Source organism: Onthophagus taurus, unplaced genomic scaffold, assembly GCF_036711975.1.
Source record: "Onthophagus taurus isolate NC unplaced genomic scaffold, IU_Otau_3.0 ScKx7SY_16, whole genome shotgun sequence".
NCBI classification, from domain to species: Eukaryota; Metazoa; Arthropoda; class Insecta; order Coleoptera; family Scarabaeidae; genus Onthophagus; species Onthophagus taurus.
In genome coordinates this window covers 2,546,609-2,562,914 of record NW_027248941.1, presented here as the reverse complement: position 1 = coordinate 2,562,914, position 16,306 = coordinate 2,546,609, and the positions used below count along the sequence as shown (strand labels likewise).

Sequence of the window (16,306 nt, the reverse complement as noted above, 5' to 3'; positions counted from 1 at the left end):
TGGTATCAAAATTAATTATCTCAATAATAGGTTATCGAAAAATCTTTCAAACAAAATTTGTTTCAATTTCAATTTTAAAACAATTATCTTAATAAACAAATTTTACATCTCTATTAATTAAGTCTCCAAGTGCAATTATATATATATATAAAAATACATTTTTGAGGTTATGTTCTTAATTAATGATTAAATCAAAAAATTTTGTTAACAATATTTGTTTGAAATTGCTTGGGGAACAGTGTTTGTTAACACAATTTTTTGCTAACTTGAAATTTTAATTTCCCACTGAATAGTATGGTATCAAAATTAATTATCTCAATAATAGGTTATCGAAAAATTTTTCCAACAAAATTTGTTTCAATTTCAATTTTAAAACCATTATCTTAACAAACAAATTTTACATCTTTATTAATTAAGTCTCCAAGTGCAATTATATATATATAAAAATAAATTTTTGAGGTTATGTTCTTAATTAATGATTAAATCAAAAAATTTTGTTAACAATATTTGTTTGAAATTGCTTGGGGAACAGTGTTTGTTAACACAATTTTTTGCTAACTTGAAATTTTAATTTCCCACTGAATAGTATGGTATCAAAATTAATTATCTCAATAATAGGTTATCGAAAAATTTTTCAAACAAAATTTGTTTCAATTTCAATTTTAAAACAATTATCTTAACAAACAAATTTTACATCTTTATTAATTAAGTCTTGAAGTGCAATTATATATATATAAAAATAAATTTTTGAGGTTATGTTCTTAATTAATGATTAAATCAAAAAATTTTGTTAACAATATTTGTTTGAAATTGCTTGGGGAACAGTGTTTGTTAACACAATTTTTTGCTAACTTGAAATTTTAATTTCCCACTGAATAGTATGGTATCAAAATTAATTATCTCAATAATAGGTTATCGAAAAATTTTTCAAACAAAATTTGTTTCAATTTCAATTTTAAAACAATTATCTTAACAAACAAATTTTACATCTTTATTAATTAAGTCTCCAAGTGCAATTATATATATATAAAAATAAATTTTTGAGGTTATGTTCTTAATTAATGATTAAATCAAAAAATTTTGTTAACAATATTTGTTTGAAATTGCTTGGGGAACAGTGTTTGTTAACACAATTTTTTGCTAACTTGAAATTTTAATTTCCCACTGAATAGTATGGTATCAAAATTAATATTTTTGAGGTCATCTCAATAATTATTGTTTTTATCAAAAAATGTTTTAAATAAAAGTTGCTTCAAATGAAATTCTAAAACGATTTTATTAATAAAAAAATTCGATATCTTGATTAGATTTTGCTATATATAGATATACAACATTTCTTTTTAGGTTATGTCTTTAATTATTGATCAAATCAAAAATTTTTATTAACAATATTTGTTTAAAATTACTTCAGGAACAGTGTTTGTTAATAAGATTTTTTGCTAACTTGAAATTTTAATTTCCCTCTGAATAGTATGCTATCAAAATTAATTATATCAATAATTATTGTTTTTATCGAAATTTTTTTAAATATAATTTGTTTCAATTTCGATTCTGAATCAATTATCTTAATAAAAATATTTTACATCTCTATTAATTAATCATCTAAGTGTAATTTTGTATAAAAATGAAAGAATTATTATTTTGAGGTTATTTCCTTAATTATTGGTTAAATCAAAAAATTTTGCCAACAAAGTTTGTTTAGAATTGTTTCAGGAACAATTTTTGTTAATACAATTTTTTTCTAACTTGAAATTTTAATTTCCCACTGAATAGTATGGTATCAAAATTAATATATTTGAGGTTATGTCCTAAATTAATGATTAAATCAAAAATTTTTGTTAATAAGATTAGTTTAGAATTGTTTCAGGAACAGTGTTTGTTAATACAATTTTTTTCTACTTGAAATTTTAATTTCCCATCTCTATTAATTAAGTCTCCAAGTACAATTATATATACAGGATGTACAAAAAGTATGGAATAATGGTTCTACAGCCTAAACTTAAACTTACATTAAAAAAAGTTTTAAATAAAAGTTACTTGACACTATTTTCCTGTATATGTTAAGGTTTTTGGATTCTTTTGGACATAGTTTTCGAGATATTCAAACTTTTATCAACCTAAGCCTTGAAATTACAGGGACTCCAAACATCTTCGTTGCTAACCACAGTTGCTAAGATAAATCGCCATAAAAATGTAATTTAAAATGTCATCTAAAATATCACTTAGTTTATGTTATTTCAACGCTAATTGAAAAATTGAATATGGGGATTTATCGTTATCAACACAGTTAGCAACGAAGATGTTTGGAGTCGGTATAAGCTCCGCCCATCAGTATGACGTCAAGGCTTAGGTTGTCTATTCCATAATGACACCATAATTTGTTTGTCACTACGTCAAATCTTTTTAAATAAAAGTTTCAATATCTCGAAAACTATGCAGTTTAAAGCATTAAAACCTTATGGCATTTTGCAACACCTTGTCAAAAAGAATCCAAAAACCTTAAAATATACAGGGTGTTCCATTTAAAAAACATACTCACCATGTCGTAACTCAGACTGCTGTCAAGATTTTTATTTTGTCTCTACGCCAAGATATGCGGAAAATAGTTTCAAGTAACTTTTATTTAAAACTTTTTTTAATATAAGTTGAAGTTTAGGCTGTAGAACCATTATTCCATACTTTTTGTACACCTGTATATAAAAATAAATTTTTGAGTTTATGTTCTTAATTAATGATTAAATCAAAAAATTTTGTTAACAATATTTGTTTAGAATTGCTTGGGGAACAGTGTTTGTTAACACAATTTTTTTCTAACTTTAAATTTTAATTTCCCTCTGAATAGTATGGTGTAAAAATTAATATTTTTGAGGTTATCGAAAAATTTTTCAAACAAAAGTTGTTTCAATTTCAATTTTAAGACAATTATCTTAATAAACAAATTTTACATCTCTATTAATTACGTCTCCAAGTGCAATTATATATATATAAAAATAAATTTTAGAAGTTATGTTCTTAATTAATGATTAAATCAAAAAAATTTGTTAACAATATTTGTTTAAAATTGCTTGGGGAACAGTGTTTGTTAAGACAATTTTTTTCTAACTTTAAATTTTAATTTCCCTCTGAATAGTATGGTGTAAAAATTAATATTTTTGAGGTTAGCGAAAAATTTTTTAAACAAAAGTTGTTTCAATTTCAATTTTAAGACAATTATCTTAATAAACAAATTTTACATCTCTATTAATTAAGTGTCCAAGTGCAATTATATATATATATAAATTAATTTTTGAGGTTATGTTCTTAATTAATGATTAAATCAAAAAATTTGGTTAACAATATTTGTTTGAAATTGCTTGGGGAACAGTGTTTGTTAACACAATTTTTTGCTAACTTTAAATTTTAATTTCCCTCTGAATAGTATGGTGTAAAAATTAATATTTTTGAGGTTAGCGAAAAATTTTTTAAACAAAAGTTGTTTCAATTTCAATTTTAAGACAATTATCTTAATAAACAAATTTTACATCTCTATTAATTAAGTCTCCAAGTGCAATTATATATATATAAAAATAAATTTTTGAGGTTATGTTCTTAATTAATGATTAAATCAAAAAATTTTGTTAACAATATTTGTTTAAAATTGCTTGGGGAACAGTGTTTGTTAACACAATTTTTTGCTAACTTTAAATTTTAATTTCCCTCTGAATAGTATGGTGTAAAAATTAATATTTTTGAGGTTAGCGAAAATTTTTTTAAACAAAAGTTGTTACAATTTCAATTTTAAGACAATTATCTTAATAAACAAATTTTACATCTCTATTAATTAAGTGTCCAAGTGCAATTATATATATATAAAAATTAATTTTTGAGGTTATGTTCTTAATTAATGATTAAATCAAAAAATTTTGTTACCAATATTTGTTTGAAATTGCTTGGGGAACAGTGTTTGTTAACACAATTTTTTGCTAACTTTAAATTTTAATTTCCCTCTGAATAGTATGGTGTAAAAATTAATATTTTTGAGATTAGCGAAAAATTTTTCAAACAAAAGTTGTTACAATTTCAATTTTAAGACAATTATCTTAATAAACAAATTTTACATCTCTATTAATTAAGTCTCCAAGTGCAATTATATATATAGAAAAATAAATTTTTGAGGTTATGTTCTTAATTAATGATTAAATCAAAAAAATTTGTTAACAATATTTGTTTAAAATTGCTTGGGGAACAGTGTTTGTTAAGACAATTTTTTTCTAACTTTAAATTTTAATTTCCCTCTGAATAGTATGGTGTAAAAATTAATATTTTTGAGGTTATCGAAAAATTTTTCAAACAAAAGTTGTTTCAATTTCAATTTTAAGACAATTATATTAATAAACAAATTTTATATCTCTATTAATTAAGTCTCCAAGTGTAATTATATATATATAAAAATAAATTTTTGAGGTTATGTTCTTAATTAATGATTAAATCAAAAAAATTTGTTAACAATATTTGTTTAAAATTGCTTGGGGAACAGTGTTTGTTAAGACAATTTTTTTCTAACTTTAAATTTTAATTTCCCTCTGAATAGTATGGTGTAAAAATTAATATTTTTGAGGTTATCGAAAAATTTTTCAAACAAAAGTTGTTTCAATTTCAATTTTAAGACAATTATATTAATAAACAAATTTTATATCTCTATTAATTAAGTCTCCAAGTGTAATTATATATATATAAAAATAAATTTTTGAGGTTATGTTCTTAATTAATGATTAAATCAAAAAAATTTGTTAACAATATTTGTTTAAAATTGCTTGGGGAACAGTGTTTGTTAAGACAATTTTTTGCTAACTTTAAATTTTAATTTCCCTCTGAATAGTATGGTGTAAAAATTAATATTTTTGTGATTAGCGAAAATTTTTTTAAACAAAAGTTGTTACAATTTCAATTTTAAGACAATTATCTTAATAAACAAATTTTACATCTCTATTAATTAAGTGTCCAAGTGCAATTATATATATATAAAAATTAATTTTTGAGGTTATGTTCTTAATTAATGATTAAATCAAAAAATTTGGTTAACAATATTTGTTTGAAATTGCTTGGGGAACAGTGTTTGTTAAGACAATTTTTTGCTAACTTTAAATTTTAATTTCCCTCTGAATAGTATGGTGTAAAAATTAATATTTTTGAGGTTAGCGAAAAATTTTTTAAACAAAAGTTGTTTCAATTTCAATTTTAGAACAATTATCTTAATAAACAAATTTTACATCTTCATTAATTAAGTATGTAAGTGTAATTATAGATAAATAAAAATTAATTTTTGAGGTTATATCCTTAATTATTGATTAAATCAAAAAATTTTGTTAATAAGATTTGTTTAGAATTGCTTGGGGAACAGTGTTTGTTAATACAATTTTTTTGTAATTTTAAATTTTAATTTCCCACTGAACAGTACGCCATAATAATATTTTAGAGGTTATCTCAATAATAATTGCTTTTATCATTATTATATCGATTTGTTTAGAATTTTATTGAGGTTGGGTTGGATTTTTGGTTCACCAAAAATTAAAAAAAAAAAGTTAAATTAATTTTTAATTAATTAAAATTACTCAAAAATAATAAATTTTTCATAAAAATCGGAAAATTTTAACCCAATTTGACGTATCACACCCTATATTTAGCATAAAATCCACTTTGACGTATAATTGACACAAACAATTAGTGTTTTGTTTTCGGCCATCTTGATTTTATAAAAACAAGATAACTCCGATGTTATAACACTTAGATGTGTCGAGTTTGGACTCATTTTAGTCGTTTTTTAATTCTCTACAACAATATCTACGAATCATTCATTTTCGGATATCTTTAATTTTATAAAAATGTCAAAATCTCAATCCCAAAAAAATATATTAACTAAATATGTCGTATTTATCTCTCATATATATAATATACACATAAATATATATATTAAGATGTATATATAGATAATAAGATAAAAATCGTCCATTTCTTTTGGGTTTAATCCCAAAGGACATTAATATCTTTATTGCTCGAACCATTTCGGATTAAAACCGTCGTCTCTCGGTCAGCCCAGGTTCGGCGGTTCATTTTCGTTTTCGTTTTCATTAAATTTAATTGTAACAATTTATCAAAAAACGAAAATGAAATTAATAAATAGAATTGCAAATCGGAGGAATCTGTTCGCCAAATGGCACGACCATATTTTTTGTTAAACCCGGATACCCTTCTTTTAGAATTCTTTTTTTTTCACTTTTTCTTAAAAAACATGAAGGTGTTGGGACCTTTATATCCGCGTTTTTTTCGACAGATATCCAATTCCCTAACGTATACCTGCTGAGTAAACATTACGCAAAAAAAAAGAGAAAGGGTGGAGAAGTAAAAAGGGTTCCCTTTTTTCCTTGGGAAGAAAGGAAATAAAGAAGGAAAAAAGGAATCAAAGGGTGAATTGTGAATCGGCCGATGAAAGATGTTTTGAAACATGACTACACCTTTTAACGTTAAGATTTAAGATTTAAACCCCAGATGTTTCTTACTTACCAAAATTTGATATATTTAAAAAATTATATAAAAGTATTAATCGAGAAATTTGTTTAAAAATACTTCAGATTTCGTCTCCACGGTGTCTTTAAAGTGCAAACTCATCATATGCGATTTTTGCCTCCACACCTCCACGGTGTCTTTGTAGTCTTCGTGACCTCGGGCTACCAACATATCGATTTGTCTGATATCCGTGAGGTTCTTGTGTTTCAAAAATTCTGCTCGGATTTTTTTTCGGGCGCAATTCTCGTTTAATGGGATGTCGTAAGTTCGGATTATCCAAGGAACTTGGCGCACCCACATTTTATACAGAGTTAGAACTCTTCGGCGGACTTCGAGACAATCACATGAGAGTAAGGGACGAACTGGGTTTTTAACAAACATTTTTGATGAAAATAATGACAAAGATGTCAAAACGATATGATGGATTTAAAACTAATCGTAGTGATCGTAGTAAAATTCCCACGAGTTTATTCGAGGGGGGATAAACGTCGCGACGTTGATGCGAACGTACCCAAAATCGGTTTTTCCCCGATAAAAATGATAAGAAATTGGAAAATTTATTTTTTTTCTTAAATTATTTTGAGGTTATCTCCTTAAGTATTGATTAAATCAAATTTTTTTTTTAATAAGATATGTTTGGAATTGCTTGGGGAACAGTGTTTGTTAATAACATTTTTTTGTAACTTTAAATTTTAATTTCCCACTGAATAGTATGCTGTAAAAATTAATTTTTGAGGTTATCTCAATAATAATTGGTTTTATCGAAAAATTTTTTAAACAAAATTTGTTTCATTTTCTATTTTACAACAAATATCTTAATACAAAAGTTTTGTATTTTCATTAATTAAGCATCTAAGTGTAATTGTGTATAAATATAAAAAAATAATTTTGAGGTTATCTCATTAATTATTGATTAAATCAAAAAAATTTGTTAATAAGATATGTTTAGAATTGCTTGGGGAACAGTGTTTGTTAATAAAATTTTTTTGTAACTTTAGATTTTAATTTCCCACTGAATAGTATGCTGTAAAAATTAATTTTTGAGGTTATCTCAATAATGATTGGTTTTATCGAAAAATTTTTTAAACAAAATTTGTTTCATTTTCTATTTTACAACACATATCTTAATAAAAAAATTTTGTATTTTCATTAATTAAGCATCTAAGTGTAATTGTGTATAAATATAAAAGAATAATTTTGAGGTTATCTCATTAATTATTGATTAAATCAAAAAAATTTGTTAATAAGATTTGTTTAGAATTGCTTGGGGAACAGTGTTTGTTAATACAATTTTTTTGTAACTTTAAATTTTAATTTCCCACTGAATAGTATGCTATAAAAATTAATATTTTTGAGGTTATCTCCTTAATTAATGATCAAATCAAAAAAATTTGTTAATAAGATTTATTTAGAATTGCTTCAGGAACAGTGTTTGTTAATATAAGTTTTTTCTAACTTTAAATTTTATTTTCCCACTGAATAGTATGCTGTAAAAATTAAAATTTTTGAGAATTTTTCAAACTAAATTTGTTTCAATTTCAGTTTTAAAACGATTATCTTAATAAACAAATTTTATATCTCTACTAATTAAGTGTTTAATTGTAATTATATATACAGGGTGTTTCAAAAACCCGCGGAGAGACTTCTAGGGCAGGTAATAATTGCTAATTTTGTCAAACGGGCAGTATTTTCGTGTAAAGTGATCAATTATCTATCAATTGGTCTCTTACAAAACTTTGATTAAAGCAACAGTTTTCGATTGAATTAACAAATTTTCTAGAAACGTGTTTTTCTTAGAAACTATTGCTTTGATCAAAGTTTTGTAAGAGACCAATTGATAGATAATTAATCACTTTACATGCGTAGAGAGTAATGGCGTAGACAATATTGTTAAAAAAGTGCTTTTTATAGCAGATAATGTTTAATTTTAAAGAAACTTTGATCCGATATATCTCGTCAACGATGCACTTGCGACCCCATGTATATTAAGACTATTCATCTTAATTTTTCATGTATTATCTACTCTAGAAGTCTGTCAGCGGCTTTTTGAATCACCCTGTATATATAAAAATTAATTTTTGAGGTTATCTCCTTAATTAATGATTGAATCAAAAAATTTTATTAACAATATTTGTTTAAAATTGCTTGGGGAACAGTGTTTGTTAATACAATTTTTTGCTAACTTTAAATTTTAATTTCCCTCTGAATAGTATGGTGTAAAAATTAATGTTTTTGAGGTTAGCAAAAAATTTTTCAAACAAAACTTGTTTCAAATTCAATTCTAAGACAACTATCTTAATAAACAAATTTTATATTTCTATTAATTAAGTGTTTAATTGTAATTATATATATATAAAAATTAATTTTTGAGGTTATGTTCTTAATTAATGATTGAATCAAAAAATTTTATTAATAAGATTTGTTTAAAATTGCTTGGGGAACAGTGTTTGTTAAGACAATTTTTTTGTAACGTGCAATTTTAATTTCCCTCTGAATAGTATGGTGTAAAAATTAATATTTTTGAGGTTATCGAAAAATTTTTCAAACTAAATTTGTTTCAATCTCAATTTTAAAACAATTATCTTAATAAACAAATTTTATATTTCTATTAATTAAGTGTTTAATTGTAATTATATATATATAAAAATTAATTTTTGAGGTTATGTTCTTAATTAATGATTGAATCAAAAAATTTTATTAATAAGATTTGTTTAAAATTGCTTGGGGAACAGTGTTTGTTAAGACAATTTTTTTGTAACGTGCAATTTTAATTTCCCTCTGAGTAGTATGGTGTAAAAATTAATATTTTTGAGGTTATCGAAAAATTTTTTAAACAAAAGTTGTTACAATTTCAATTCTAAGACAATTATCTTAATAAACAAATTTTATAGCTCTATTAATTAAGTGTTTAATTGTAATTATATATATATAAAAATTAATTTTTGAGGTTATGTTCTTAATTAATGATTGAATCAAAAAATTTTATTAATAAGATTTGTTTAAAATTGCTTGGGGAACAGTGTTTGTTAAGACAATTTTTTTGTAACGTGCAATTTTAATTTCCCTCTGAGTAGTATGGTGTAAAAATTAATATTTTTGAGGTTATCGAAAAATTTTTTAAACAAAAGTTGTTACAATTTCAATTCTAAGACAATTATCTTAATAAACAAATTTTATAGCTCTATTAATTAAGTGTTTAATTGTAATTATATATATATAAAAATTAATTTTTGAGGTTATGTTCTTAATTAATGATTGAATCAAAAAATTTTATTAATAAGATTTGTTTAAAATTGCTTGGGGAACAGTGTTTGTTAAGACAATTTTTTTGTAACGTGCAATTTTAATTTCCCTCTGAGTAGTATGGTGTAAAAATTAATATTTTTGAGGTTAGCAAAAAATTTTTCAAACAAAACTTATTTCAAATTCAATTCTAAGACAATTATCTTAATAAACAAATTTTATATCTCTATTAATTAAGTGTTTAATTGTAATTATATATATATAAAAATTAATTTTTGAGGTTATGTTCTTAATTAATGATTGAATCAAAAAATTTTATTAATAAGATTTGTTTAAAATTGCTTGGGGAACAGTGTTTGTTAAGACAATTTTTTTGTAACGTGCAATTTTAATTTCCCTCTGAGTAGTATGCTGTAAAAATTAATATTTTTGAGGTTAGCAAAAAATTTTTCAAACAAAACTTGTTTCAAATTCAATTCTAAGACAATTATCTTAATAAACAAATTTTATATCTCTATTAATTAAGTGTTTAATTGTAATTATATATATATAAAAATTAATTTTTGAGGTTATGTTCTTAATTAATGATTGAATCAAAAAATTTTATTAATAAGATTTGTTTAAAATTGCTTGGGGAACAGTGTTTGTTAAGACAATTTTTTTGTAACGTGCAATTTTAATTTCCCTCTGAGTAGTATGGTGTAAAAATTAATATTTTTGAGGTTAGCAAAAAATTTTTCAAACAAAACTTGTTTCAAATTCAATTCTAAGACAATTATCTTAATAAACAAATTTTATATCTCTATTAATTAAGTGTTTAATTGTAATTATATATATATAAAAATTAATTTTTGAGGTTATGTTCTTAATTAATGATTGAATCAAAAAATTTTATTAACAATATTTGTTTAGAATTACTTCAGGAACAGTGTTTGTTAAGACAATTTTTTTCTATATTTAAATTTTAATTTCCCACTGAATAGTATGGTGTAAGAATTAATATTTTTGAGGTTAGCGAAAATTTTTTTAAACAAAAGTTGTTACAATTTCAATTTTAAAACAATTATCTTAATAAACAAATTTTATATTTCTATTAATTAAGTGTTTAATTGTAATTATATATATATATATAAAAATTAATTTTTGAGGTTATATTCTTAATTAATGATTGAATCAAAAAATTTTATTAATAAGATTTGTTTAAAATTGCTTCAGGAACAGTGTTTGTTAATACAATTTTTTTCTAACTTTAAATTTTAATTTCCCTCTGAATAGTATGGTGTAAAAATTAATATTTTTGAGGTTATCGAAAAATTTTTCAAACAAAACTTGTTTCAATTTCAATTTTAAAACAATTATCTTAATAAACAAATTTTATATCTCTATTAATTAAGTGTTTAATTGTAATTATATATATATATATAAATTAATTTTTGAGGTTATATCCTTAATTAATGATTGAATCAAAAAATTTTGTTAACAATATTTGTTTAAAATTGCTTGGGGAACAATGTTTGTTAAGACAATTTTTTTCTGACGAGCAATTTTAATTTCCCTCTGAATAGTATGGTGTAAAAATTAATATTTTTCAGGTTAGCAAAAAATTTTTTAAACAAAACTTGTTTCAAATTCAATTCTAAGACAATTATCTTAATAAACAAATTTTATATATCTATTAATTAAGTGTTTAATTGTAATTATATATAATTATATATTATATATAAAAATTAATTTTTGAGGTTATATCCTTAATTAATGATTGAATCAAAAAATGTTATTAACAATATTTGTTTAAAATTGCTTGGGGAACAGTGTTTGTTAAGACAATTTTTTTCTAACTTGAAATTTTAATTTCCCACTGAACAGTACGGCATAATAATTATTTTTGAGGTTATCTCAATAAATAATAATTGCTTTTATCAAAAAGTTCTTCAATTTTATGATTTCCGAGGCGATTTTTACCTCTTTGTAGTCTTCATAACCGTTTAAAAAATTTTTCAATTAGTTGGAACAAGTTGGAATTAGTCGCACCCACATTTTATATAGATTTAGAACTCAGCGACGCAATCACAAACATTTTTAATAAAATTGATGGCAAAGATGTAAGGATTTAAAGCCACGCCTTGATTCGTAGCAAAATTCCCACGAGTTCGTCATTCGAGGGACGATAAAGGGGGGATAAGCGTCGCGACGTCGATGCGAACGCCCCCTTTCCCCCCTAAAAATCGCTTTTTCCCCAACGAAAGCGATACGAAACCTCGTGCCATCATCATCAACATCGTTTGCTCGCGCGTCGCGGTAGGCGAGCTAGTTCCAGCCAATGCGATTTCAGGGATTCCTCTCTCTGGTTTGAAATTCGTCGTCGTCGTCGTCGGCGCCGCGACGTTGGCGCGTGGGGGCAAAACTCCCAGAGAGGCGAACGGAGCCCCCCTTTTTTTGAAGCTTGTGCGGAGACTCCGCGACGGGGGCCGGGCGGCTCAAACTCACGCGAAGTGGTGGGGATGTTCAGCCGGCGTTGAAACCGCGACGCCGGCGTCAGTACGCCGCTGATCGTCGTCCGCGATCGAAATCCGCCGCCTTTGATTTTTGTTTTTTTTTGTAAATTAACTAAAAGGATTTTTGAGTGAAATAATTAAATCATAAATTAAGTGTTTGGGGGCGATTCCCCCCAAAAAAACTTTTATTAAAATCCTTAATCATTTGTGTTGTGCCAAATATTTCTTTTTTTTTTGGTGATTTGTGGGGTGATTTGTGGAAAAATGCAATTAAAACAACCACGATAAGGTAAAAATAAAAATTTTTAACTTCTTAGGTTACACCGAAGAAATTCGATATATCGAGTTTATCTTTTTCGGTTTTGATTTCCGTTTTATCAAAAAACTTTATTTAACTTTTCCATTTTTTCGACTCCTAAACGATAAATTAAACGGTGGCAAAGTGCTAAATAAGGTTATTTCGGTTTCGAGGCGCGCTCAAAACTAAATTTCTATAATTTCCCCAACACTTCGCCCGAACTAAATTACAACGTATTATGTAAATTTTTGCCCCGAACAAGAAAGGAATTTCGCCCAAAGAAAACAAACTTAAATCCCAATATTTATGCAAATTAAACTCCCCACAAAAATTTCTTAATAATTAACTAAGTTTGAGTTTGCCGTTGAAAAACAAATAATAAAACGGATTTTTTTGGTTACCCCTTTTATAATCGCCGTCGTTGAGACACCGTTTTCGTCGGAATTATTATCAAATTTATGCGTCGGCGAAAGAAAAAGGAGCTTTCTCTAATTTTATTGTAACAATATTTAATTATTTAATGATAACACAACGGAAAGCAAACGCGCGGGTGTAGCAATAAAAAAATTAGGCTTTGTTAAAAAAATAACTAAAATTTGCTTTGTTTGCCAAAAAGAAAAAAAAACGAAGAAAAAAATGTTAAAATAAACTATTTACATCATTAGACCTTGAAGAGTGTCGTGTTCCGCACGAACAAACAGCAAATAATTTTGTACAAATATAGCGAGGTGTTGGGGATTGAGACTTATGAATATGAAGAGTTTAAATTCTTTGGAAGATGAAAATTTGAGGTATTTAAATGGAGATTATGCTTAATTAACGTTCCGTTTGTTTATTAAAATCGAATTTTTGCTTAAACTTCAATTTTAAATAAATAATGTTAATAAAAAAATTTGATCACTCAATCGTGTGAATCGGGCTTTATTGATAAAATTAATAAATCGAAAAATTGTTTTTAATAAAAATTGCTCTAAATTAAATTCTAAAACGATTTTCTTAATAAAAAAAATCGATATCTCGATTAAATCTCGCTGTATATTGATATAGAAAAGTTATTTTTTGAGGTTATTTCATTAATTATCGATTAAATCAAAAATTTTTATTAACAAAATTTGTTTAGAATTGCTTCAGGAACAGAGTTTGTTAATACAATTTTCTTCTAATTTCAACTTTTAATTTCCCGCTGAATAGTATGGTATCAAAATTAATTATCTCAATAATTATTGCTTTTATCAAAATATTTTTTAAATAAAATTTGTTTTAATTTAGTTATAAAACGATTATCTTAATACAAAAAATTTACGTCTCTATTAATTAAGCGTCTATGTGTAATTATGTATAAATATATAAAAATTATTATTTTGGGATTATCTCCTTAATTATTGATTAAATCAAAAAATTTTCTTAACAAAATTTGTTTAAAATTGCTTCAGGAACAGTGTTTGTTAATACAATTTTTTTCTATCTTTAAATTTTAATTTCCCTCTGAATAGTATGCTATCAAAATTAATATTTTTGAGGTTATCTCAATAATTATTGATTTTATCAAAAAATTCTGTTAACAAAATTTGTTTAAAATTGCTTCAGGAACAATTTTTGTTAACACAATTTTTTTCTATCTTTAAATTTTAATTTCCCTCTGAATAGTATGCTATTAAAATTAATATTTTTGAGGTTATCTCAATAATTATTGTTTTTATCAAAAAATGTTTTAAATAAAATTTATTTCAATTTCGATTTTGAATCGATTATCTTATTAAAAAAATTTTACATCTCTATTAATTAAGCATATAAGTGTAATTATGTATAAAAATAGAAAAATTATTATTTTGAGGTTATCTCCTTAATTATTGATTGAATCAAAAAATGTTGCCAACAAAGTTTATTTAAAATTGTTTCAGGAACAATTTCTGTTAACACAATTTTTTTCTAACTTGAAATTTTAATTTCCCACTGAATAGTATGCTGTAAAAATTAATATTTTTGAAGATATCTCAATAATTATTGATTTTATCAAGAAATTTTGTTAACAAAATTTGTTTAAAATTGCTTCAGGAACAGTGTTTGTTAATACAATTTTTTTGTATCTTTAAATTTTAATTTCCCTCTGAATAGTATGGTGTAAAAATTAATATTTTTGAGGATATCTCAATAATTATTGATTTAATCAAAAAATTCTGTTAACAAAATTTGTTTAGAATTTCTTAAGGAACAGTGTTTGTTAATATAATTTTTTTTCTATTTTTAAATTTTAATTTCCCACTGAATAGTATGCTATCAAAATTAATATTTTTGAGGTTATGTCCTAAATTAATGATTAAATCAAAAAATTTTGTTAACAAAATTTGTTTAGAATTGTTTCAGGAACAGTGTTTGTTAATACAATTTTTTTCTATCTTTAAATTTTAATTTCCCTCTGAATAGTATGGTTTAAAAATTAATATTTTTGAGGATATCTCAATAATTATTGATTTAATCAAAAAATTATATTAACAAAATTTGTTTAGAATTGCTTCAGGAACAGTGTTTGTTAATACAATTTTTTTCTATCTTTAAATTTTAATTTCCCACTGAATAGTATGGTGTAAAAATTAATATTTTTGAGGATATCTCAGTAATTATTGATTTTATCAAAAAATTCTGTTAACAAAATTTGTTTAGAATTGTTTCAGGAACAGTGTTTGTTAATACAATTTTTTTCTATCTTTAAATTTTAATTTCCCACTGAATAGTATGCTATAAAAATTAATATTTTTGAGAATATCTCAATAATTATTGATTTAATCAAAAAATTCTGTTAACAAAATTTGTTTAGAATTGCTTCAGGAACAGTGTTTGTTAATACATTTTTTTTCTATCTTTAAATTTTAATTTCCCTCTGAATAGTATGGTGTAAAAATTAATATTTTTGAGGTTATCTCAATAATTATTGATTTAATCAAAAAATTCTGTTAACAAAATTTGTTTAAAATTGCTTCAGGAACAGTGTTTGTTAATATAATTTTTTTTCTATCTTTAAATTTTAATTTCCCACTGAATAGTATGCTATAAAAATTAATATTTTTGAGGATATCTCAATAATTATTGATTTAATCAAAAAATTATATTAACAAAATTTGTTTAGAATTGCTTCAGGAACAGAGTTTGTTAATACAATTTTTTTCTATCTTTAAATTTTAATTTCCCTCTGAATAGTATGGTGTAAAAATTAATATTTTTGAGGATATCTCAATAATTATTGATTTTATCAAAACATTTTTTAAACAAAATTTGTTTCAATTCCGATTTTAAGACAATTATCTTAATAAAAAATTTTCCATCTCTATTAATTAAGCGTCTACGCGTAATTGAGTCGATATATATAAAAATTATTTTGAGGTTATGTCCTCAATTAATGATTAAATCAAAAAATTTTGTTAATAAGATTTGTTTAGAATTGCTTCAGGAACAGTATTTGTTAATACGATTTTTTCCTAACATTCAATTTTAATTTCCCTCTGAATAGTATGAAATGCAACTCATTTCGAAGCATATCATTTTTATCGCAAAATGTTTCCTATAATAATTATTTTAATTATCATTCAAAATCTATTATTTAATGAAAGAAATTTAAACCTCCACCAGATGGCTCTCCACACTGATATCAAAATCAAGATTTTTGAGGTTATCTTAATAATTATTGATTATATCAAAAATTTGTGTTAATAATATTTGTTTAGAATTAAAT

General features: G+C 23.9%; 2 protein-coding genes across 8 annotated transcripts in view; one reads left to right on the top strand and one right to left on the bottom strand.

The window, feature by feature from the left end:
- Positions 1–16,306, bottom strand: part of LOC111417930 (leucine-rich repeat-containing protein 23-like) — a 135,050-nt gene that overhangs the window by 66,511 nt on the left and 52,233 nt on the right. The gene's annotated exons all lie outside the window — the stretch shown is intronic.
- The window catches only part of LOC111418735 (zinc finger protein castor homolog 1-like), an 82,768-nt gene continuing 78,742 nt past the window's right edge, over positions 12,281–16,306 (top strand). For both annotated transcript variants that reach the window (XM_023051400.2, XM_023051399.2), the window contains exon 1: positions 12,281–12,570. The gene's annotated coding sequence lies outside the window, so the exon portion shown is untranslated. The remainder of the gene's footprint in view (positions 12,571–16,306) is intronic.